This window comes from Phyllobates terribilis, unplaced genomic scaffold (genome assembly GCF_046119375.1).
Source record: "Phyllobates terribilis strain yellow unplaced genomic scaffold, ASM4611937v1 Scaffold_3__8_contigs__length_932513732, whole genome shotgun sequence".
Lineage (NCBI taxonomy): Eukaryota > Metazoa > Chordata > Amphibia > Anura > Dendrobatidae > Phyllobates > Phyllobates terribilis.
The window spans coordinates 163,253,444-163,278,984 of record NW_027362763.1 but is presented as its reverse complement, the minus strand read 5'-3'; the positions used below and the strand labels follow the sequence as shown (position 1 = coordinate 163,278,984).

The window sequence follows — 25,541 nt, the reverse complement described above, 5'->3', positions numbered from 1 at the left end:
TCCGGAATGTCTTTGCTTTCTTTAGTTACTACTACACGCGATTACGGGTGAGGAATGATTCTACACTGTCAGTGATTATATCACGACATGACTGCATATCGCAGCATGTTAGATGGTTGCAAACAGTCAGGGCCATGCTGACAACGCTCGGCCTCTAACAGTACACCTTGTTACTCAATAATTACCAGTGCAGTTTGGAGGTGGAGAAGCCTCTGTCAATGTGCGGTTACCACAAGCTCACTCATCAAACCTTTCCTGCATCGTTGAAATGCTACATCAACAGGAATGCTGGGAAATTTACTTTACAGCGCCACCAAATCGGGAAGATTAAATGGTATTACATCCTGAACACTTCTTCCCTCCTACCACTACTGGCTTTGGATGTCCAGCATGGAGAGAGTCCTTGATATGCCTGCTGCCCCCGGTGGCAAATCTGTAGCACTGCTGCAGTCTGCATAACAAGGGCATCTTCATTGTAGCGAACCGGATATCCACAGATCACGATGGATGAAAGAGACTTTGGAATCTTTTGTGCCATTTTTCTGTATGAAGGCCACCTCCACTTCTGAACTGGACGGGAGGCTTATAGGAATGTTACATTCCAAATCATATGACAAGGTCTTAGTCGATGCCCCGTGTTCCAATGACAGAAGTTGGTTGTTCTCATCTGAGGGTGAGCAGGCAGCGGAACGAATATCCCAAAGGAAAATCCTCCCTGAAATACAAACAGAGTTACTCAGGTCTGCGATCCATGCCCTTGGTCCCGGAGGATCAGTAGTGTATTCTACATGCACATTATCAGAGGCAGAAAACAGTGCCGTGGTTTCCAATATCTTGAACTCTTGCAGAGATGTCATCTCCGTGGACCTGAGTTACATGGCCAATTCCTTATCTCACGAGTTCACCTTTGCAGCACATGTAACTCATGGACTTTTAGTTCTTCCACATAAAGGAATAGCCTGGGGACTTATGTTTGTATCTAAGTTAATAAAACTATAGTTCAGCAAAAAAAAAACAAAAAAAAAACGCAGGTACAGCAGGATGTGAAACCCATTTATTTTTGTGATTTTGCCAAGTTTAAATTTTACCATAATGTCTTGGTGTCCTCACATGAAAATAGATGTAAGCATTAGTACAGTTTAAATAAATTTGTGTTATGTGTTAAAGAAAACAATGCCTGACCAACTCAATGCCTGACCAATGGCTGAAAGTTAACAATCCCCTACCAACTCATTGCCTTACCAATGAGTGAAAGTAAAGACTACAATGGATCAGGAAACATGTATCAGCTGTCAGGTTCCCTTGAATTGTCCACATGATTCTCTTGTTGATAAGTAATTTGTGTTCTAAAAAGGGGTGGTCCAAAACTAACACTGATTTAATCCTAAATGTCTATCTATTTACTCAAATGAGATGTCATCAGGGGGCAGAGGATGCAGTCACTGCTGCAGCCTCTGTCCCCACCCTGAAATGAAGCATCATCAGTGACATTCAATTCAGGGGCTGGACTAGTCCCTGCTCTATTGAGCATATGTTGGTTGCCAATTCCGATGTAGGGTCTAGTCATTGTGCAATATTCTTCTTAATACACAATGACAGTCCGCTCCCTCGCTGGCTCTGATGAGAAGTGACAAGCCATCAAGAGAGCGCACTGTCAGTGCTCATTGTAAGGAGAAAATGCAGCGAATACGAAAAGTATACACCAGCCCTGCCCCTGAAACTGATGTCACTTCCAGGGGCGGTGCTGGTCTCTGCTTTTCCTGCTCCATGGGTTATCTCCGCCCCCTGATGTTGTCTCATTTGAGTATCCCAGCATGCACTGGGGATTCTCAAATAAAATGTCATCAAACAGGAAGTTAATAAAAAATTAAGCAGTTAGAGTAGAGGGAAAAAGCTAAGGAATTTTTAATTAAAGTGCATTATGATAGTTTCAAACTACCCCTTTAAATGTGTAATTAAATGTACTGCGTACATGTTTTAAGTACAGAAAGCATGAGATGTGTGGTGCTTTCCAGAAATAGCAGTATTTCACTCTCCAGTGACATTCACATTTCTTACCAGTGTAATTATTGTGCTGATCTCATGATATTCTTTGATTCAACATGGATAATTATGGTTACAAGGAGATACATTGCTCATAGTTTTATTACTTTCCTAATAGTTTTATAATTAAGTTTAATTTGAAATTGTGATCACCAGTGTACCCAGAAATATGTGTCAGATTAATTCCCTTTGTAGTTTATTAACCCCTACTTGCAACATGCGAAAAAGGTACATTAAAGTAGATCATGCAGGCACAACTGTGGTGATTGACAGACACATTATTGTAGTACGAAAATAATGGATATCAAAGATAACTTTGATCCCAGGTGTTAAACACCTGATACTTAATGCCAGCTGCAGTGTGAACAATTGGACCATGATCCACTGGGAGTGACAGGTATGCCCTAAAAGATGCATAAAGTAATTGGATACGTGGGTATCCTGCTGTGCTGGTGGTATGTCCACAAATAATTCCAATATGCGGTGTAAGAAGTTTGAGAATGTTGATACATGTTGAGCACCTTGAACCCACATGATCTTCACAGAATTTTATAACGTTGAGCCTTAAAATGAAAAAATAGTTTTTTTCTTGTAAAAATGTTGTCTTAACCCCAAATTTTTCCTTTTCACAAGGGTAACAGGAGAAAGGGTATCCCAAAATTTGTTGTGCAATTTCTCCTGAGTACGCTTGGAAGGGAAGGAGTGCCAATTGAATTCTGGAGCGCAATTATGGATGGAATAGATTGGGGATGCCATGTCACATTTGAAGAGCCCTTGACATGCCAAAACAGCAGAAACCCCGACAAGTGACCCATTTTGAAAACGACACCTCTTGAAAAATTCATCTACGTGTGTAGTGAGCATTTTTAACTCTCAGGCGATTCTCAGTATTCTATAATATTGGGTTTAATCAATGGAAAATTGCCATTTTTCCACTAAAATGTTGCTTTGGCCCCAAGTTTTCACTTTTAAAGGATTAATAGGAAAAAATGAATGATACAATTTGTTACGCAATTTCTTCTGAGTACACTATATGGGATCAAAAACTACTTTTGAGGCACAGTGCACAGCTTAGAAGGGAAGAAGCGCCATATTGGACTTCAGATTTTGCTGGAATGGTTTGAGCGTTTCATGTCATATTGACAGAGTCCCTGAGGTGCCAGAAGAGCATAACCCCCCCCCATAAGTGACCCCATTTTATAAAGTACACTTCTCAATGAATTCATCTAGGGGTGCAGTGAGCACAGAATTTTATACCATTGTGAGGTGAAAAAAGAATAATTACATTTTTGCCACTAAAATATTGTTTTAGCCTTAAGTTTTTAATTTTTATAAAGGTTAATAGGAAAAAATGGACCTCATATTTTGTTGTGTAATTTCTCATAAATGCCTCAATACCTTACATATTATTGGGAATTGCTTTTCAGGCACAGTGAAAAGCTCAGATGAAAGGAACACCATATTGTAGTGCAAATTTTGCTGTTATGGTTTGCAAGTGACGTTGACCCACTGGAAGAGAACCTGAGGTACCAGAATAGCAGAACCCCCATAAGTGACCCCATTTTCTAAACTACACCTCTCAATGAATTCATCTAGGGGTGCAGTGATCATATTGACGCTATGGGTGTGTCACAGAATTTTATACCATTGAATAAATAATTACATTTTTACCACCAAAATGTTGATTTAGCCCCCGATTTTACATTTATACATGGGGAAATGTATAAAAATGGCACCAAAATTTGTCACAAAATTTCTGCTGAATGTAAAAATACCCCATATGTGACTGTATAGTACTGCTTAGCCACACGGCGAGAATCGGGAGGGAAGGAGAGCTACACACGTGGTCAAAATTGTTGGTCCCCCTCGTTTAATAAAAGAAAAGCCCACAGTGGTCACAGAAATAACTTGAATCTGACAAAAGTAATAATAAATTAAAAATATATGGAAATAAACAAATGAAAGTAAGACATTGCTTTTCAACCCTGCTTCCACAGAATTTAAAAAAAAATTAGACTCATGAAATAGGCCTGGACAGAAATGATGGTACCCCTGAAAATAATGTAACAAAAGGGACATGTTTAATCAAGTTGTGTCCACTAATTGGCATCACAGGTGTCTACAATCTTGTAATCAGTTAGTGGGCCTGTATATAAGGCTACAGATACTCACTGTGCTGTTTGGTGACATGGTGTGTACCACACTCAACATGGACCAGAGGAAGCAAAGGAAAGAGTTGTCTCAGGAGATTAGAAAGAAAATTATAGACAAGCATGTTAAAGGTAAAAGTTATAAGACCATCTCCAAGCAGCTTGATGTTCCTGTGACTACAGTTGCACATATTATTCAGAAATTTAAGATCCATGGGACTGTAGCCAACCTCCCTGGACATGGCCGCAGGAGGAAAATTAATGACAAATCAAAGAGACGGATAATACAAATGGTAACAAAAAAGCTCAGGAAAACTTGTAAAGCGATTAAAGGTGAACTTCAAGCTCAAGGTACAGTACAGACCAAAAGTTTGGACACACCTTCTCATTTAAAGATTTTTCTGTATTTTCATGACTATGAAAATTGTACATTCACACTAAAGGCATCAAAACTATGAATTAACAAATGTGGAATTATATACTTAACAAAAAAGTGTGAAATAACTGAAAATATGTCTTACATTCTAGGTTCTTCAAAGTAGCCACCTTTTGCTTTGATGACTGCTTTGCACACTCTTGGCATTCTCTTGATGAGCTTCAAGAGGTAGTCACCGGAAATGGTTTTCACTTCACAGGTGTGCCCTGTCAGTTTTAATAAGTGGGATTTCTTGCATTATAAATGGGGTTGGGACCATCAGTTGTGCTGTGCAGAAGTCTGTTGGATACACAGCTGATAGTCCTACTGAATAGACTGTTAGAATTTGTATTATGGCAAGAAAAAAGCAGCTAAGTAAAGAAAAACGAGTGGCCATCATTACTTTAAGAAATGAAGGTCAGTCAGTGTGAAAAATTGGGAAAACTTTGAAAATGTCCCCAAGTGCAGTTGCAAAAACCATCAAGCACTACAAAGAAACTGGCTCACATGAGGACCGCTCCAGGAAAGGAAGACCAAGAGTCACCTCTGCTTCCGAGGATAAGTTTATCCGAATCACCAGCCTCAGAAATCGCAGGTTAACAGCAGCTCAGATTAGAGACCAGGTCAATGCCACACAGCGTTCTAGCAGCAGACACATCTCTTCAACAACTGTTAAGAGGAGACTTTGTGCAGCAGGCCTTCATGGTAAAATAGCTGCTAGGAAACCACTGCTAAGGACAGGCAACAAGCAGAAGTGACTTGTTTGGGCTAAAGAACACAAGGAATGGACATTAGACCAGTGGAAATCTGTGCTTTGGTCTGATGAGTCCAAATTTGAGATCTTTGATTCCAACCACCGTGTCTTTGTGCGACGCAGAAAAGGTGAACGGAGGGACTCTACATGCCTGGTTCCCACCGTGAAGCATGGAGGAGGAGGTGTGATGGTGTGGGGGTGCTTTGCTGGTGACATTTTTGGGGATTTATTCAAAATTGAAGGCATACTGAACCAGCATGGCTACCACAGCATCTTGCAGCGGCATGATATTCCATCCGGTTTGCGTTTAGTTGGACCATCATTTATTTTTAAACAGGACAGTGACCCCAAACACACCTCCAGGCTGTGTAAGGGCTAGTTGACTAAGAAGGAGAGTGATAGGGTGCTACGCCAGATGACTGGCCTCCACAGTCATCAGATCTGAACCCAATCGAGATGGTTTGGGGTGAGCTGGACCGCAGAGTGAAGGCAAAAGGGCCAACAAGTGCTAAGCATCTCTGGGAACTCCTTCAAGATTGTTGGAAGACAATTTCCGGTGACTACCTCTTGAAGATCATCAAGAGAATGCCAAGAGTGTGCAAAGCAGTCATCAAAGCAAAGGGTGGCTACTTTGAAGAACCTAGAATATAAGAGATATTTTCAGTTGTTTCACACTTTTTTGTTAGGTATATAATTCCACATGTGTTAATTCATAGTTTTGATGCCTTCAGTGTGAATGTACAATTTTCATAGTCATGAAAATACAGAAAAATCTTTAAATGAGAAGGTGTGTCCAAACTTTTGGTCTGTACTGTACATCAGTGTCAGATCGCACCATCCGTCGTTGTTTGTTCCAAAGTGTTCTTCATGGGAGATGACCAAGGAGAAAAACATTGTTGAAAAAAAAATTATAAAAAAGCCAGACTGGAATTTACCAAACTACGTGTTGACAAGCCACAAAGCTTCTGGGAGAATGACCTATGGACAGATGAGACAAAAATGGAAGTTTTTGGCAAGGCACATCAGCTCTATGTTCACAGATGAAAAAATGTAGCATTTCAAGAAAAGAACACTGTCCTTACTGTGAAACATGGAGGAGGCTCTGTTATGTTTTGGGGCTGCTTTGCTGCATCTGGCACAGGGTGTCTTGAATCTGTGCAGGGTACAATGAAATCTCAAGACTATCAAGGGATTCTAGAGAGCAATGTGCTGCCCAGTGTCAAAAAGCTTGGTCTGAGTCGCAGATCATGGGTCTAAGAGGAAAACATTGGACTATTCTGAAGTGGCCTTCTATTAGCACTGACCTAAATCCTAATGAGCATCTTTGGAAAGAGCTGAAACATGCCGTCTGGAAAAGGCAACCTTCAAACACGAGACAACTGGAGCAGTTTGCTCATGAGGAGTGGGCCAAAATACCTGTCATGAGGTGCAGAAGTCTCATTGACAGTTACAGGAATCGTTTGATTGCAGTGATTGCCTCAAAAGGTTGTTCAATAAAATAATTTCATGAGTTAATTTTTTTTAAAAATTCTGTGTAAGCAGGGTTGAAAAGCAATGTCTGACTTTCATTTGTTCATTTTCATAGATTTTTAATTTATTATTACTTTTGTCAGATTCAAGTTATTTCTGTGACCATTAAGGGTTTTTCTTTCATTAAACGAGGGGTACCAATAATTTTGACCACCTGTGTATTTGACTCTTAGAGAACAAATTATCGTAGAATAGTTTGTGGACTCCATATGCCGAGCCCCTAAGTGCCAGAAGAACAGAATCCCCCCTCAAGTGATCTCATTTTGGAAATTACACCCCTTTGGGAATTTATCCACAGGTGTAGTGAAAATTGCAAATCTGCCATTGTAGTGCCCAGTACATTTTGGATCACATTTATCCTGTGGTGTACGTAGAGCCGAGGATAAATATGAGCCGAACCTAACTGCGATCTTTGGGAGGCATTATGAACAAATCAACAGCAGGACGAGAATTTGCTCTATGTATTTTTTATGCTGTTCCTCGTGTGGTATAAGTGATTAGACGACTTTATTCTTCAAGTCGGTGCGATTACAGCGATACCAGAATTATATAATTTTTTTTATGTTTGGCTGCTATCACACACTAAAAAAATGCTTTTTTTTGAAAAAAAAAAATGTTTGCATCACCATTTTTTGAGAGCTATAATTTTCTAGATTTCTGCCGACAGGGTCATATCATGTCATGACATTTTTGATCGCTTTGTATTCCGACTTTTGCTAGGGAAAATGAACAAAAACCAGCAATTCAGATTTTTTTTGTGGTAAAATTGATAAGCAAACTTTATTCTTCGGGTCAGTACGATTACAACGATACCACATTTATATATTTTTTTATGTTTTGCCGCTTTTGCATAATAAAAACTATTTTATAGAAAAAATAATTATTTTTGCATCACTGTATTTTGAGAGCTATATCTTTTTTACCGTATTACTCCGCTCATGGAGCTGTAAGACAGCTCGATTTTTGCCGGACAAGATGACATTTTCAGCTGTACCATTTTTTTTTACATTCGACTTTTTGATCATATTTTATTACTTTTTTGTTTACCAGTTTGATGAAAAACCATAGTTTTTTGCCAATTTTTTTTTTATGGTGTTAAACAATGAAGGGGATTAACTAGTGCAACAGTTTATAGATCAGGTTGTTCTGGAAGTGAAGTTACCAAATATGTGTTCTTTTTTGTTTATTTTTGCTTTTACGTAAATATACGTATTTATTGGTATACTTTTTTCATTTATTTTGTGACATTTTTAAAAATATTTTTACAATTTTTAATTTTTTTTTAACTATTTTAATTAGTCCCTTTATGGGACTTTAAGTTTTATTACTCTGATCACTGATATAATGCATTGCAATGCATCAGAATTGTAATGCATCATACCTATCAGTGATACACTGACAGAACTCCTTTTAGACCATTCTGGCATGGTCTAACAGGCCACCATAGATGGCAGCCAGAGGTTGTTATAATGACCTTGGGTTGCCATGACAACGATTGGCAGCCCGCGATGACGTCGCAGGGGTGCAGATCACATGGGAGAGGGAGCCTCCTCCCATTCCTAACCTCCCAAATGCTGCAATCAATCTTGATTGTGGCATTAAGGGGGTTAAACAATCAAGGGCAGTGTAGGCATCGCCTCTGGCTATGACAGCCAGAGGTTGGCTATCACTTAAGCCGAGCTCCTGGCTGTGATTGTGCGGGCACAGTTCCTGTGCCCTGTACAAGTGCCATGATGTACCTGAGGAACCCCTTCTCGGCCATAACGTTTATACAGTCATGGCCGAAAGTGTTGGTACCCTTGAAATTGTTCCAGTAAATGAAGTATTTCTCCTAGAAAATTATTGCAATGATATATGTTTTGATATACATGTATTTATTTCCTTTGTGTATATTAGAACAGCACAAACAAAACAGAGAAAAAAAGGCATATTGGACATAATTTCACACAAAACCCCAAAGACTACACTTTGGGAATGTAATAATGGTCTTGAATTTCCTCCATTTGGACTGTGGATTGGTGGCATACAAGCTCATTACAGGAGGATTTATAACCTTTTCCAGGCTGTTGACCATCAACAACTGTGCTTTTGAGGTCCTTTAAAATCTCCTTTGTTCCTGTCATGATACACTTCCACTAACATGTGTTGCAAAGATTTCACTATGATAGATCTGTGTTCGTTAAATAAAACAGATTGCCCATTCACACATGATTGTCATCAGATTGATTGAAAACACCAGATTCTAATTACACTTTCAAGTTATCTGCTAATCCTAAACGTTTACTAATATATTCACTTTCTCTACTTTTAGTTCTTGGGTGAAAACTGGAGTAGCTTTAGGTAAATTAGTCAGAAATATGGAAAATCAAGAAATATGGAAAATTTTGCAAACACCACTGAATATATCTTTATTTTACAAAATGTAGCATAAACAATTTACCATTAAAGTGGATCTGTCAATGCAAACTGCATAAACAGATTTAACGCTATCCTGCGAGTTCCCTCTCCCTCCTCATGGCAGGGACGCCGACATACTCACCACCCGGATGCATGGCAGTATCCTCGTTCTCTGTGGGGGTTCCCCTGGGCCTGTGCATGCCGTGCAGATTTCCCGTCAGCGCACCTAGTACGCGCACGCTCCCCTATTTTTATTCTTCGCCTGGGAGGCATCAAGTATATAAAGCATGCTCCCCTGTAGGGAGGTGCTTGAGCGATGTTCTCCATTCAGTAGTTATGTGCAACTAGTGAGTTGCCATGTCCCTGAATCCTGTATTGTATGTGTCTGAACCTTTCCCTATTCCCCATGTTGCATAGTCCAGAACCCTTAAGCCACTTCGGTGGTACTCCAGCTTTGAAGCCGCAGCTGCGGCACCTGAACTCTGAAGCCGCACCTTTAGTACCTGAATCTTGGCACCGCTCTGGCATGGCGGTACATGAACCCTGACATTGCACCTGCAGTACCTGAGCCTTAAGCTGTACTCGAGGTACCTGACCCTTGAAGCCGCACCTGTGGAACCTGAACCTGATACCGCTTCTGCGGTACCTGAGCCTTACACCACACCTGCGGTACCTGAAGTCTGACACTGCACCTGTAGTACCTGAAGTCTGACACCACTCTGTTGGTACCTGAGCCTGAAGCCACACCTGCGGTGCCTGAACCCTGACACCGTTTCGGTGGTACCTGAGCCTGACACAACTCCGGTGGTATTTATGCCTGAAGCCGCACCCGTGGTACCTCAACCCTAAAACTGCTCTTACGGTATCTGAATTCGACGGTACCTGAACCTGTAACCGTTCTGGCGGCACTTGAACCAGCACCAGTGTCTGTCCTGGTGAGCGTTCCAGGGTCCATACCGTGGGAGCCTATTCTAGTATCCTTTCCTGCCAGTGACTCAGAATCTGTGTCCATCCTACCCAGAGACCCAGAACTCGTGTTGTCTGAACAGTGTCCAATCCTTTCCTGCCAGTAATTCTGAGTCCGTGTCCGTGCATGCGATCTTGACTTCTGGGGTCAGCAGCTGCAGTACCAGGGACCTCCTACGAGTGGTACCTGGCGGCTACCTGCTGCTCAAGTCTAACTCTACCATCAGAAGCTCTAGCGAACACCAGAGAGACACTCAGCTATGCCACTCCTAGGTAAGCCCGGGTCGTGGCACAATGGATCCACGATCCATGGGTGTGACAATAGATTTCTTAGACCTGATGAGACTGGAGTTCTTACTGCTACAGAATAAAATGCTTCCCTTAATAATAGAGAGAAAAATAATCATAAGGGATTATACAGCCATTTTGACATGGATTTTCAAAGTATTTACTCCAGCCTCTAGGTTTGAGTGGCTCTTTTAAAATTCAAATTTGCAAGCTTCACCAACTTTTCCAAAGCAATTAGATTTGCAGCAGATACATTTGCCACAAATTGCATAAATAAAAAACGTCTATTTGCCTGGAAAATATGTGCGTAATACTCTGAGATTCCCTTGGAGTCTATTGAACCCATTTTGAACTCTGTCAACCACAGCTTTTTTAATGTTCAAGTGACCTAAACTTATCTGGCTAGGGCAAAATATGATAAGCTGTGATAACCAGCAACTTATTAACCACACACAGCAGTTTCCTACTTTGTACGGTATCAATGGTTCAAAAATGATTCCTTTTTGGGGCAGTTGCATGCATTGCTGTTGTTTTATACACAGGTGGTGCAAATGGAAGAAGCCATGGTAGTTTCACACAGTTGGGTGCAAAACTTATCTCTGGGGAGTATAAAAAGCTTAGTGCTTTGCTAAATGAAGAAGTGATGGCTTTCTTTCAAGCTGTCCAAAAATTATCTTTTTAATTAGGGGAATTATGAAACCATGGGCCAGCATTCCTGTTATTATAAGTGCAATGTGTAGATGCACATTCTCCCTGCGGCCATTAACAGACAAATCCTAGAATAGAAACAATGAATAGATATCTTGAAGTAAGTAAATAACTAGTAGTAATACGTGAAAAAAACATAGTGTACTTAATTAACATTATTTCGATCAAGAGAGCATAAAAGCCATCCCACCGTGACAATGGTATACAGTGGTACCCAACTCTAGTGACTTACCTTGTTATGTGCCAACAGGCCTCAAAATAGATGGGGGGGGGGCAGGACCTGGACCTGACCGTGTTTTGCACTTGACTGTGGAAAGCTAAATAAAAAAGTTGCATAGCCCAAACGTGAGAGACTACTCCCCAAAATGTACCAATGGCAAGAAATTAGAGCAAAACGATACCATGGGTCATTCCTGTTAGTATAAGTGCAATGTGCATGTAAAGATTAACGCTTTGGCCATTAACAGACAAAATCTGGAATAAAAACAATGAATGGAAACAATGAATAGTGAGGCTTTAATTAGGGAGACAAAAGGTGTACTGTTTGAACATGAAAACGTTATTGTTTCTCAACTAAGATTGAAAAATGATCTCTTTTTTTTGGACTCCATAACTGGTTTGTTAGTCACAAATTGATTGGGCAATTACAAAGGTATCAAGTTGCCCCAAAAAATTATCCCATTTTTCCTGGAGATAAAACAGGAGTAGTGTTCAACGTGAGCAAGCTATGGCTTGTTATCACCCAGCAAAAATATCAGCCCTATTTTGGGAGTTGTTTAATGTTTTTATACCCTCAAAGGAGTTTTTTCCCCATCATCAGTAGTTCAGTCTAGCATTATGAAGCAGTGGGCAGCCAAAGGATGTGTAGTCGGCATGGCTATGTATTGTCTGTGGCAGTAACAGCATAGTAGAGAGTTAGGGCATTCGAGGAAGTAATTGGTAGCAATGATAGCCCTGGCAGCAGCAGTATTACAATATAAATGACATGATGGACATTTAATCATAGGCATCAGCCATCGGTGCATGAAAGTCTGCACTGATTCATGCCTGATTCATTTTGGCAAATCCACTGGCCGTGCTGAATACCCTCTCTGATATGACAGTATGCCCATAGCAAACTTGGCTTGTTCATCCGGAAGTCCGTGGGATTGGAGTTCAGGGTATCTACCTGAGAAAGGACACAGTCTAAATACCACATGATAGAACCTGGCTGTTCAGCCAGTACATCTGTGTTTTTTGCTGAAGTGCATAAGGTTATTGAAATGGCAGATAAAACATCTTGTCCATCATGTCAACTATATGTAGTAGATGTTGCTGCTGCATCGGCTACTTGTTGAAGCCCTAATGCTGGTGTGGCGCCCCTGCGGGTTCAGTCGCCACAGAGGTACTGCATATCACCCAGAGGTGTGGTACCCCACTCTCGGGTAAGGAGGGAGTGCTACTCGGGACCCACCCACCTACATCCAACACTACACCACTCCAGACCAGCAGGAGGGGCAAGATGCACTTATCCACTGCTGAGCCCTGTCCCTGTTTGGAAGGGGGGAAAGAAGAGAGTGGGAACCATGTAGTGTGTGTGGGTGGAGGAAGTAGATCAGGAGAGCACCGTCAGAAAGAGTATAAGAAGAGGGGGAGCCATCTAGAAGTGTGTGTACAGAGGAGAAACAGTAGGGAGTGGGAGCTCAGAATGATCTCCGCTCAGGAGAGAAGAGAGCAGGCCTGGTAAGAGAGGCCCAGGTGAGAGAGGACGGGAGCAGAGGGAAGGCTCCAGAATCAGAGGGGATCCCAGGTGCAGGAAGCCACCGTGCGCCCGAATCTACACAGACGTAGAGGAATCAGGCCGCAGAGGGGACCGGCCCCTAAACTAGTGGAGAACAATCAGGCTTAGCTAGATAACGGGAGGCTGCTGTGTTTGCAAGGTGCAGCAGCCAACCACCACAATTACATCGCTGAAAAGGTGGCCGCATAGGGTCCAGGGGATTGCAAGTCGCCTGACAAGACCCGAGGCTACCGGCTTGGGACACTGATTGTGAGGCGCAGGGCAGGAGGGCAAGAGCCAGCGCAGGGAAGGCGACTGGGAAAAAACATAGAACGGGGTCCCGTTTAAGTACTCCTGAGAGACTTGAGAGTTGCTGAACTCCTTCCCTGGTGAACACAGGACGACGTGGGAGGTTATACACTGGCCCTGGTAACCTGGAGTCTTGAACAACTGTGAGTAAACCTTGAAGACTGCACCCCACTGTGTCCTGGAATTATTGCTGCGCCATCACCAGCCCTGCACTACCTAGCACCAACAACATCTACCTCATAAAATCCCTATATCCTGCCGTGGAGCTAAGCTCTGCCTGTGGAGAGCTGAACCAACTCTGCTGCGTCACCATCAGCTCCAGAGGATCTGCACGAGGTAGCGGCTCCATATAGCCGCATACCACAGGTGGCGTCACGAACATTATCTCTAAAAACTTTATTCCCCTTTTTACTTTCCCTTTAATTGACCGCCCTGGGTCACGGACCAGGTCACTGCCACCGTGACATCCCCAGCTTCGACCGGCCCGGCTACTGAGTACCCCACGGCCCAGGGGGCGCGTCACTGGCACAGGCAGGGGAGCATTATGTCTGCATGAATCACAGAGGGTCTGCTGGCCAGTCATGTGGGCGCCAGTTGTTTGCTCACCAAAAAGTTAGTAGTGTAGTGAACAGTGCTTACCCTGGAAAAAAGCCGGGAACCTGAAAAAAATACCCATTTTGCTTTTAAAGCAAGGGTATAAAAGCGTGGCTATCCAATGATCATCACATTGCTTCACGTTGACAATATGCCTATCCTCTCACAAGGCATTGCAGCATGCAGTTTGCCATGCTAACTAGCATGAACACTAGCTGTCTGCCACATCCCCTGCCTGCATCAAGTCTGTGTCCCTCTCCACACTAAAGATCATCCTCCTCCTCTTCCACATCCACCTTGAGGTTACTCAACGGACACAGAACAATGATAAACATGTACAAATGGGTGTTCTTCCTGCATCCCCTCTTGCATATTGGTTAGTGACTTTTAAAGGATAAATATTAGTGGGACTACATTGTTGATTCCACACTTATCACTACTGACAAATTGTGTCACCTCTTAAAGGGCCTTAGTAGGCGACACACATCTCTCATTAGCTGCCAATGTGAACTCTTAAAGTAACCCACACTCCAGTGTGCCTGCTGCATGATGTAGTCCATCACAGCTTTACACTGTTCGCATAAATACTGCAACGCATAAAGTGTTGAATTCCTGTGGGTTGAAACAATGCAAACCAGGTAGAGCTCCAGCAGCCTGCTTTTTTTTTTTGCAAAGCCAAGAGAGCGTGCTTTGCTGCATAAGATCTATTGAAATGGGCTGACAATTTTCTGGTAGTTACCAGCTTCCTCAAGTGTGTATATTTGTGAAAGAAAAGTTGTACTTTTACATTCAGAACATTCAGAACATGGGCTATTCTTGAAGCATGAGTTACTTTGCTTGACTGCAAGGCAGCCTGTATGTTCTGGGCATTGTCGCTCACTACAATTCCGAGTTTCAGTCAATGGTTAGCCAGCCAGGGGGTGAGTTGCTGCTTGTTGCACTGCAGCAATTCATCTGTTGTAGCTTTTCTCCCTAAAGCTTTCAAGCTGTCAAACTGCTTGGCAGTGCTTTGCCTTGTATGAGCAAAAAGAAAGTAATCAGTGTGCGGGATCAACAATGTGCCCTGTGGCTGTTGTGGATGGTGTCATGTCAACTGAGACAGATAACCGCAGTCTGACAGATATAGCTCCCAGTCACGGAGGCTTCACTACTTGTCCCAGATGCCGTGGTGCATCACTGCAGCTGAAAACATTCACTCAGTGAGCTGAGAAACTCATGTATTGTCCCTGGCCATAGTTGCTGTCCCAGGTGTCTAAAGTGCGGCGCACTTTGGGGCTCAAAGACAAGTCCAGAGAGTAGCTTATATTCTCCTGAACCTGAGAGCAGAGAGCTGTTAGCCCTTTTTTGTTAGAAGTAATGGCAGCGTGGTATCTTGCAGCAAGGCTGAGCACATGTAATCATTTCTCGAAAGGCAGCAGAATCCAAAGGCTGTTAAGCAGCCACTACACCACCAGCAACTTGTCAAGGTCCGAATTTCGTTGGCAAACCAGTGGATGACTGGGAGCGTTCGTTTGTTTCCTTGACATATAACCGGAGATGAGTATTTTTAATTGTGGAGGAGGAGGCATACTCTGAGTAGAACACGCAGTAGAAGAGGATGCCAATTATGATGGTGGTGATGATGACACCAACCAGGTACTACTTAAAAGGACCTTTCACCAAATTTTTTTCATTTTGAACTGGGCACAAAATGTAATAGTGGCTGTAGAGCAGAAGTAAACATTATTTTTTGCTTTAATTTTGTTTCTCCGTTGCGAAGTTATTAGCAAAGTATTTGGCATTTAATGAGATTATTTTCGTTAAGTCCAATTGGGTGTAATCAGATAGTTTTCACTGGGGGCGTTTACTTCTTCCCCTGAATGACCTTGGTCAATGATGAGTAGGCAGCAACACTCAAGAAAAAGAACCCCCCCCCACCTTAGCTTAGATCATGTTTCTCAGTGTGAAAGATGCAATGAGAGACAGCTCTGATCTTCTGGTCTAAAGGTCCCGTCACACTAAGCGACGCTACAGCGATCTCGACAACGATACGACCTGTCAGGGATCGTTGCTGCGTCGCTATGTGGTCGCTGGTGAGATGTCAAACAGTCAGATCTTTCCTAACGACGCAGCAACGATGCGGCGACCCGTAACAATCTGTATAACGATGCACGCCTATGTGTTTCTGTGTCTGAGTCGTTAACAAGGTCGTTGGTAAGGTGTCAAATACAGCGATGCATGCTACCCAGCGGGACCTCAACGATCAAAGAAATGTCCAGACCATTCCGACACGACCAGCGATCTCACAGCAGGGGCCTGGTCGCTGCTAAGTGTCAAACGTAGCGAGATCGCTGCTGAGGTCGCTGTTGCGTCACAAAACTTGTGACTCAGCAGCGATCTCGCTAGCGATCTCGCTTAGTGTGACGGGGGCTTAACCTTCTACATGATTAGAATGTGCTGTGAGCAGAGCACAGATTACTTGCACCTTTCAGATAAGGTCCCTGTGGGGGAGGAGGCAGAACAGCTGAGTTTAGCTGTGTCACATTACAAACCCTTCTATCAGCTCTCCTCTTCTCATAGCACTGTCACCTCTACTGTACTGCCCCTTCCCTCACACTGCATGTGTGACGCCCCTGAGGGTTCAGTCGCCACAGAGGTACTGCATCTCACCCAGAGGTGTGGTATCTCACTCTCAGGTAAGGAAGGAGTACTGCCCGGGACCCTAACACCTGCATCCAACACTACACTACTCCACACCAGCAGGAGGGGCAAAATGCGTCGCTTCCCTGCTGAGCCCTGTTCCTGGCTGGAGTGGGGGGAACCAAAGTAGGGGGAACCATATAGTGGGTGTGGGTAGAGGAAGTAAATCAGGGGAGCATTGGAAGAGGTAATATAAATAGAGAAGCCATCTTGACAGGACAGATCAGTCTGAGAGGAGAAGCAGAGTGAGCAGGAGCTCTGTAGGAGCTCTGCTCAGGAGGAGGGCCTAGTCAGAGAGGCCCAAGACTGAAGAGAGAGGAGCAGGAGAAAGGCTCCAGGAACGTGGAAGGGACCCCAGGGGTACGGGAAGTGCTGGAGGCCATCCGCATGCCCGAATCTACCAGGAGGTGGAGGGGTCAGGTCGCACAGAGGGGACTGGTCCCTAAACTAGCAGAGTTCTTTAAGCCTCAACTAGGAAACCGGAGGCCGCAGTATTTCAGGTACTGCAGCCAACAAAACCACATCTAATCACCAGAAAGGTAGCCATAGAGGACCCAGGGGACAGAGAAGACGTCGCCACTGGCCTGAGACACTGGGTGTGAGGTGCAGGGAGACGGCCAGAGGGAACACACAGAAGGGGGTCCCGTTACGTACTCCGGAGAGACCTGGGAGTTTGCTGAACCCCTCCCTGAGTGAGCACAGGACGCCGTGGGAAGTTACTCTAGTACTGGTAACTGGAAGTCTAAGAAACCATGAGTAAACCCTGAGGATTGCACCTTACTGTCTCTGTGATCATTATCTGCGCCATCCTCTGCACTACACCATAACAGCAACATCTACACTGCCTTGGAGCTAAGCTCTACCTGTGGAGAGCTAAACCAACTCTGCTGCATTCACACCAGCTCCAGAGGACCTGCTCCGCAGCGGCTGCTCCCTTTAGCTGCATACCACAGGTGGCGTCATGAACTGAATTTAAAAACGATAAATCCCCTGTAAATATTCCCCTTTTGATTGACCGCCCTGGGTCACGGACCGGGTCACCGTCACTGTGACATCTCCCCTAGCAACGACCGGCCCGACACCGAGTACCCCACGGACCAGGGGGCGCGTCATTCTTGGCATCACGAACAGGATATGAACCCACCCGCTATCACCGGGTATTGTGTGCCTAGAGACTGTGTTCTATACTAAATGTGGTGCCCGCCCCAGAAGAATGGGTGCCATTATGTGCGAGACAAAAGACAACAAGAAACTGCCTCCCATCGTGGGCCGGATTCCAGAATGGCGCCAAAAGCAGGGCCCACCCCGAGCATCAGTGACCATGTATGTAGATGTGTCCATCAAGCTGGGGGGGCCGCCCCAAGTTGTGTCCGACAGCAAGCTGCCATGGAACCGCCCCCAAAAGGGGAGAGGAGAGAAGAAACCTGGGAGATAGGGAGGAGTCTCCAGCAGTCTAGACAGACCGCACCCGGCAGGCAACATGGAGGAGAGTCCGGAGCAAGCTCCCATCCATGGCCTGCAGCAATCAGAAATGCCTCTCACCCTGGAGGAGGCAATGGCGAAATTGTCCCTGGAGGATACCGAGTTCCTCTATGCCGAAATTCAGGAGCTAGACCGGAGGATGGAGAGGGCCCAGCAGGATGCCATCGCCAACTGGAAGGAGGAGCTGCTGGGGAAGATCGTGACCTGGCAGCAGCCAGCGCTGCGTTCCACCAGCAGCGCCCCAGCCCCGGAGAAGCCTGAACAGAGCCAGGAGGCAGAGGACGGCACAGGCGTGGCCGCGGGAGCAGGTAAGAGGAGTCTCCCTGTCCCGGGCGCTGAGAGTGCTGACCTGCTCCTGGGCCCCCTGGCAGAGCCTCCGATCCCGGGCGCCTGCTTTGCGGACCTGCTCCTAGGCCCCCTACAAGAGCCACCTGCCCCCGCACCCGAGTGGGTGTACGGAAGCCCCGTCTATGACTGTTCCGCCAAATTCGAGGACCAGCGGGGACTCCCCCTGACGCCCACACCTGCACCCCCGGTTACCTGCCAAGGAGCAGAGGATTTTCGGTGGGACAACTGGGAGGGGGACCTCATGGGGTTCCCGTGGGAGACCCAGTCCCAGGCCCTCAGGAGGGAGGAGTACTGCAGACGGGAGCTCCTGCAGCTGGAGAAGGAGCGTCACAACCGGCAGGTGCGGTGGGAGCAGATGGAGGCCCAGAACATGGCAGCCAAAACCCCGGCCCACAAGGCAAGATAAACCACACCCAGTCCCCGTCTGGAGGGGATAGTGGTGAAGTTCGACCTGGACGCCGGGTGGGGCTTCGTCAGAGAGCCGCAGACGGATCGGGACATCTTTGTAAATCGGCGGGACGTCGAGTCCCATCTCCAACAGGGGCATCCCGGCCGAGACCTCTACCCCGGTGACCGTGTCACCTTCATCCGACACAAGGGAGAGCGCGGGTGGTATGCCCACCAGGTATATAGAGTGGTGAAGGAGAGAAAGGACATGCCCCCGCAGAACGAGGCTGATGACCCGGCTGGGTCAGCCTGCAGAAACCAGGAGTTCCCCCGGAGGGAGCCCCACTGTTGAACTGTTTAATTAACAGACTGTATATAGTTACCCGGAAGGGTACTGCAGCATTTAAGTGTGTGTGTTTATCCAGTTACCCGGTAAGGGTATAGAGACATTAAGGTTATGGACGGTGAATAACCGAGAAACTTTACTGTAAATAGTTTGCACTTATTAAAGTGCCCCTTATTGGTTTTATACAACAAGACTGACCTCAGAACAAAATCCCGTTTGGCGAGGCCGAAGACTTGGTCCAACACCTGGATCACCTATGCCCTGCAGCCATGCCCAGGGCCTATGTTGAGGGTTTTCGGACGGGTCCCTCATGTTGCTCAAAGTGCACCTTACCAGTGAAAAGGACATTCGGCTGTAAATTTCACTGTATTTGATTGAAAATGTTTGATATGAGAAGTGTTTTATCTGCTTGAAAAATGTTTTACATGTGTGAAGAAGGAAAATGTGCTCTTTAAAAAGTTTTATATGGTAACCTGCAATGTTTAAGAAGTGTGCCTCCCATAAAGGGAAGAAAAAGTTTTGTTTATTATCTTCTATGTGAATGCATTCAAAAATTTGCATGTCTAAAACCGTGTTTTACTCTGTTACAGCCCGCGGACGTGCTGTGTTTTACCAGGGGGGTATGTGGCGCCCCTGAGGGTTCAGTCGCCACAGAGGTACTGCATCTCACTCAGAGGTGTGGTATCTCACTCTCAGGTAATGAAGGAGTACTGCCCGGGACCCTAACACCTGCACCCAACACTACATTACTCCAGACCAGCAGGTGGGGCAAGATGCGTCGCTTCCCTGCTGAGCCCTGTCCCTGGCTGAAGTGGGGGGAACCAAATTAGGGGGAACCATGTAGTGGGTGTGGGTAGAGGAAGTAAATCAGGGGAGCATTGGAAGAAGTGATATAAATAGAGAAGCCATCTTGACAGGACAGAACAGTCTGAGAGGAGAAGCAGAGGGAGCAGGAGCTCTGTAGGAGCTCTGCTCAGGAGGAGGGCCTAGCCAGAGAGGCCCAAGACTGTAGAGAGAGAGAGGAGCAGGAGAAAGGCTCCAGGAATGTGCAAGGGACCCCAGGGGTACGAGAAGTGCTGGAGGCCACCTGTACGCCCGAATCTACCAGGAGGTGGAGGGGTCAGGTCGCACAGAGGGGACCGGTCCCTAAACTAGCAGAGTTCTTTAAGCCTCAACTAGGAAACCGGAGGCTGCAGTATGTCAGGTACTGCAGTCAACAAAACCACATCTAATCACCAGAAAGGTGGCCATAGAGGACCCAGGGGACAGAGAAGATGTCGCCCGGCAAGGTCCGCGGCCACTGGCCTGAGACATTGGGTCTGAGGTGCAGGGAGATGGCCAGAGGGAACACACAGAAGGGGGTTCCGTTACGTGCTCCGGAGAGACCTGGGAGTTTGCTGAACCCCTCTCTGAGTGAGCACAGGACGCCGTGGGAAGTTACTCTAGTACTGGTAACTGGAAGTCTAAGAAACCGTGAGTAAACCCTGAGGACTGCACCTTACTGTCTCTGTGATCATTATCTGCGCCATCCTCTGCACTACACCATAACAGCAACATCTACACTGCCCTTGAGCTAAGCTCTACCTGTGGAGAGCTAAACCAACTCTGCTGCATTCACACCAGCTCCAGAGGACCTGCTCCGCAGCGGCAGCTCCCTTTAGCTGCATACCACAGGTGGCGTCATGAACTGTATATAAAAACAATAAATCCCCTGTAAATATTCCCCTTTTGATTGACCGTCCTGGGTCACGGACCGGTTTACCGCCACTGTGACATCTCCCCTAGCAACGACCGGCCCGGCACCGAGTACCCCACGGCCCAGGGGGCGCGTCACCTGTCCAAAAGAGAAATCTCAGGTGGCAGTAATCACATTTATGTCTGCTGTACTCACAGCAACTTACTTGGGACTAGTAAATCTTGTAGAATCATGTCCCAAAAGCAAGCACCTGCAACTGGCCCCTTCATTCAGATGGTCTGTGTACACGTCTACTGTTAGACTAAAAGAGCAATAAAAAATTATTTTAACAAACGAGCACACTTTGATAGGTAAACAGATGTGTTTAAGTTTCAGGATTATGGAGATTTCTCTTTTTAACAAAATAAATAATTAAAGAAAAAATATTCAGCTCGTGCATCTCAAAACACAGGAATCACACAAGCTTTGAATTAAGTCATACACAAGCTATAAATTCAGAATTTCATTTTAGTTACACAATTAGAACTGAGGGGTTTAATATTGACCCTCCTTGCTTGCACTGTGTAAAAGAATATGAGCTGTTGCTGCTACTGCCCTTGAGCTCTTACCCCTAAACAGTACAAGCATAAAATGGCGCTCCTTGGCCGGCTCTTATCTTTTATACTGGCTGTGATAGCCACTATGGTTGGCAAGGATAGACCATGTGATTTGATTACTCCAAGGCTTTATGGTGAAGCTCACACGGCCATGCCTGAAGCCATTAGCATGCTACAGTAACTGAGTCTTCAGCAGCGTGTGAAATGGCACTGGGGTATTTTTTTTGTCTATCCCAGCGAATTGAATTATAGAGTGTTTGAATTCACGGAAAACCACAAATTTAATTAAATTCTATTTAAACTTGATTCTTCGCAAACTGCTTTGCTCATCTCTACCGGCCCTATTCAAGTCTTAGTGATCTGTTTGATAACATAGACACTGTGTTGTGAATTCTGGCAACAGATACACTTTATAGGTTTCATCTGTTGTCCTTAATGTTGTGCCTCAACTACAATCTTTCTGTTGACAATGCAAAGTTTGACATATCATATCCTTAGGTAAGATCTGCAGTAAATCTACGTTCGAGTACCAAATCCCCATCTGCATGATTGCGTACATATTGTACTGACATTACCTCTCACTGCCCCAGACAATTATTTTCAAGCATTGTGTAGTACAAGAGATTTCCTCCATCGTACATCTGTCATCTTGCAGCTTTTCATTCTGATATTTTTCATATATTTTACAATGGTTAATAAAGGCTGATTTAATGAGTTTTATGAAGAGAAGGGAGAGGTCTGACGAAAATTGTGCAACATTCACTCAAAGCTTTTATAGTGTGGACGTAAATCAAGTCATTAGTTAGGACCTCAAAGTGCCGAGTCACAAGAGCATTAAGCTTGCTGTATGGGGTCCTGAAGAATGACGACCATCAGTTTTCCATAATAACCTTTTTAATTAAGGTCCTTTAATGACCAATATGGAAAGAAATTATTTTTGTTCTTTATGACAAATCTTCTCTTGTAGTGTGTGTTTATTACCTTGTGATATAGTATTAGAGTTGTTATTAGAATCTTGGAATTGGTAAAATTAAAAATGACTTTTGTAACAGGTTACTATGGTGCCCAGCACTTACTGTGCTCATGTTCTTAAAGGGAGCCTGTCACCAGGTTTTTTCCATATGACATACGGCCACCACCTTTCAGCACTAATATACAGCATTCTAATATGCTGTATATATGCCCCCGATCTGACCTGCAACAGAAGAAAAACACCATTTATTATACTCACCTGCGGGGCAGGTCGGGTCCTATGGATGTCGCTGGTTTTGGTCCGGTGCCTCCCTTCTTCTTTCGATGCCGTCCTCCTGTGCTTTGTGTGGTTGAAGCACACACTTTTCCCTGACATCGTGCTCCTGCGCAGGCGCACTTCTATGCCCTGACCAGGGCAGAGCAAAGTACTGCAATGTGCATGTGCCGGGAAAGGTCAAAGAGCCCATGCGTATATGATGCGCCCCCTGGGCTGTGGGGTACTCGGCAGCCAGGCCGGTCGATGCTGGGGGATGTCTCGGTGGCAGTGACCCGGTCTGTGACCCAGGGCGGTCAATTAAAGGGAAAGTAAAAGGGGAATAAAGTTTTTAGAGATAATATTTGTGACGCCACCTGTGATATGGGGCTATATGGGGCCGCCGCTGTGGTGCAGATCCACTGGAGCTGATGGTGATGAAGCAGAGTTGGTTCAGCTCTCCACAGGCAGAGTTAGGCTCCAGGGCAGTGTATGTAGAATGGTATGAGGTAGATGTTGCTGGTGCTGTGTAATGCAGGGCTGGTGATGGCGCAGCAATAATTCCAGGACACAGTGTGGTGCAGTTTTCAGGTTTTACTCACGGTTGTTCAAGACTCCAGGTTACCAAGGCCAGTGTGTAACCTTCCACATCGTCCTGTGTCCACCAGGGAGGGGTTCAGCAACTCTCAAGTCTCTCAGGAGTACTTAAACGGGACCCCGTTCTATGTTCCTTTCCCGGTCGTCTTCCCTGCGCTGGCTCTCGCCCTCCTGCCTGCGCCTCATAATCAGTGTCCTAAGCCGGTAGCCTCGGGTCTTGTCCGGCGACTTGCAATCCCCTGGACCCTATGCGGCCACCTTTTCGGTGATGTAATTGTGGTGGTTGGCTGCTGCACCTTGCAAACACAGTAGCCTCCGGTTATCTAGCTGAGCTTGGTCGTTCTCCACTAGTTAGGGGCCGGTCTCTTTTGCGACCTGATCCCTCCACATCCGTGTAGATTCGGGTGCACGAGTGGCTTCCTGCATTTGCCGTGCCCCTGGGATCCCCTCTGTCTCTGGAGCCTTCCGTCTGCTCCCGTCCTCTCTCACTCTCTCTCCTGGGCCTCTCTGGCTAGGCCCGACTCCTCTCTCCACTCCTCCTGACCAGAGCTCCTCCTGAGCTCCAACTCCCAGCTCTAACTCTGACTGACTTCATTGAACTGACCTCCTTCTAGATGGTTCCCCCTCTTCTTATATTCTTCCTGACGGTGCTCCCCTGATCTGGTTCCTCCACCCACACCCACTACATACTTCCACCCTCCATCTAGGGACCAGGGACTGTGCTCTCCCTCAGGAGCAATCTCGCCCTTCCCTACTGAAGTGGAGTGTGTTTTTATGCGGGTGGGTCCTGGGTAGTACTCCCTCCTTACCTGAGAGTGGGATACCACACCTCTGGGTGAGATGCAGTACCTCTGTGGCGACTGAACCCGCAGGGGCACCACACATGTGCACTCCAGTATTTCACTCTGCCCTAGTCAGGAAGGAGCGCAATGCCGGTGACACTGTGTGGATGACGTAGCACGCGTCATCCTCAAGAATTGAATTTGCCAAATTGCGAGAATTTTCCTGAGAAATTGGGAAATGTTTCTTATTATGCTGGAGTCCCTCCAGACCTGTTCACTATCCGGTCCTCTCCTTTCCACTGTCACATCTTTGACCTGTTTACTCTACGCCAGGACTTCTGGCTGTGACCAGACCTCAGAGGTCATAGCGCGTCACACATGAAGAAGTCATGGATTTGAGATGTGCAGTGACCTTTGAGGCCTGGTCATGGCCAGAAGTCCCAGCCTAGAGCGAGATATGACGGCAGAAAGAAGAGGACCTGAGGACTGGACGGTGGGCATCGAGCAGTGTGGGACGTGAGGATTGGCATGGAGACTTGAGCAGTGAGATGAGTATAAGTTTCTTTTTTTTGTTTTTTAAACTTTTTCGAGTCAGCTGTCATTAAAGTGAATTCGCGGAAAGCAAATTTACAAAAATCTATATTGTCAAAAATGTGGATTTTTTTAGCATATTTAAGTAAAATTCAATTCTACTCAAATAAATCGCTCATTTCTAGACGGTTGGATGTTTATGCAAAAACTGCATGTAGTAAACTTTATTCGTTCTTTGACAGTGTTGACTGCATCACAACTGCGCTGTCTGACATTACCCTAAGGCCAGGGCCTCACTATCAGTATTTGGTCAGTATTCGGTCAGTATTTTTTCTCAGAAGTGGGAGCCAAAACCAGGTGAGGAACAATCAGAGAAAAGGTATAATAGAAGCAAGTCACCAATTCTGCATTTATCACCCACTCTTGGTTTTGGCTCCCACTCCTGAGAAAAAATACTGACAGAATACTGACCAAATACTGATAGTGGGGCGTGGCCTAAACTGCCTCTTGCTCTGAAGAACCGGGCATGTGTGTACATTAAAGGGGAAGCTCATTGGCACATGTCCTCTACAACAAATAATACTTAAGTGACTTTCTCTAATGACCACTTTTCCTAAACTAGTTGCTATTGCAATATTGTGATTTCCACTCTGCCTTTTATAATTAATTGTGGCTATTGACTAACTGTCACAAGACATTGTAGATTAACTTTTCCTTTTTTTCACATGGGAACATTTTAGCTCAAATGCAGGCACCTTTTCAACACATCAGAATTACACTTCATCATGGAGTAAGTAGATTACTCGCACATTTCTGCACATTGCTCTGGTTCTCTGTCAATATAATTTATGATTCAAATGTAAAAACAGGCAACATCCAATGGTATTTCTATTTTTTATTACTTCTAAAGAAAAAAAGAAATACAGAAGAACATATGTTCATATGATATAGCTGCTGCT

At 45.2% G+C, this 25,541-nt stretch overlaps 1 pseudogene; it reads left to right on the top strand.

Annotated features, from left to right (window-relative positions):
• The first annotated feature begins 218 nt into the window (after positions 1–218).
• Positions 219–999, top strand: LOC141258497 (tRNA (cytosine(34)-C(5))-methyltransferase, mitochondrial pseudogene; annotated as a pseudogene).
• The last annotated feature ends 24,542 nt before the right edge of the window (positions 1,000–25,541 follow it).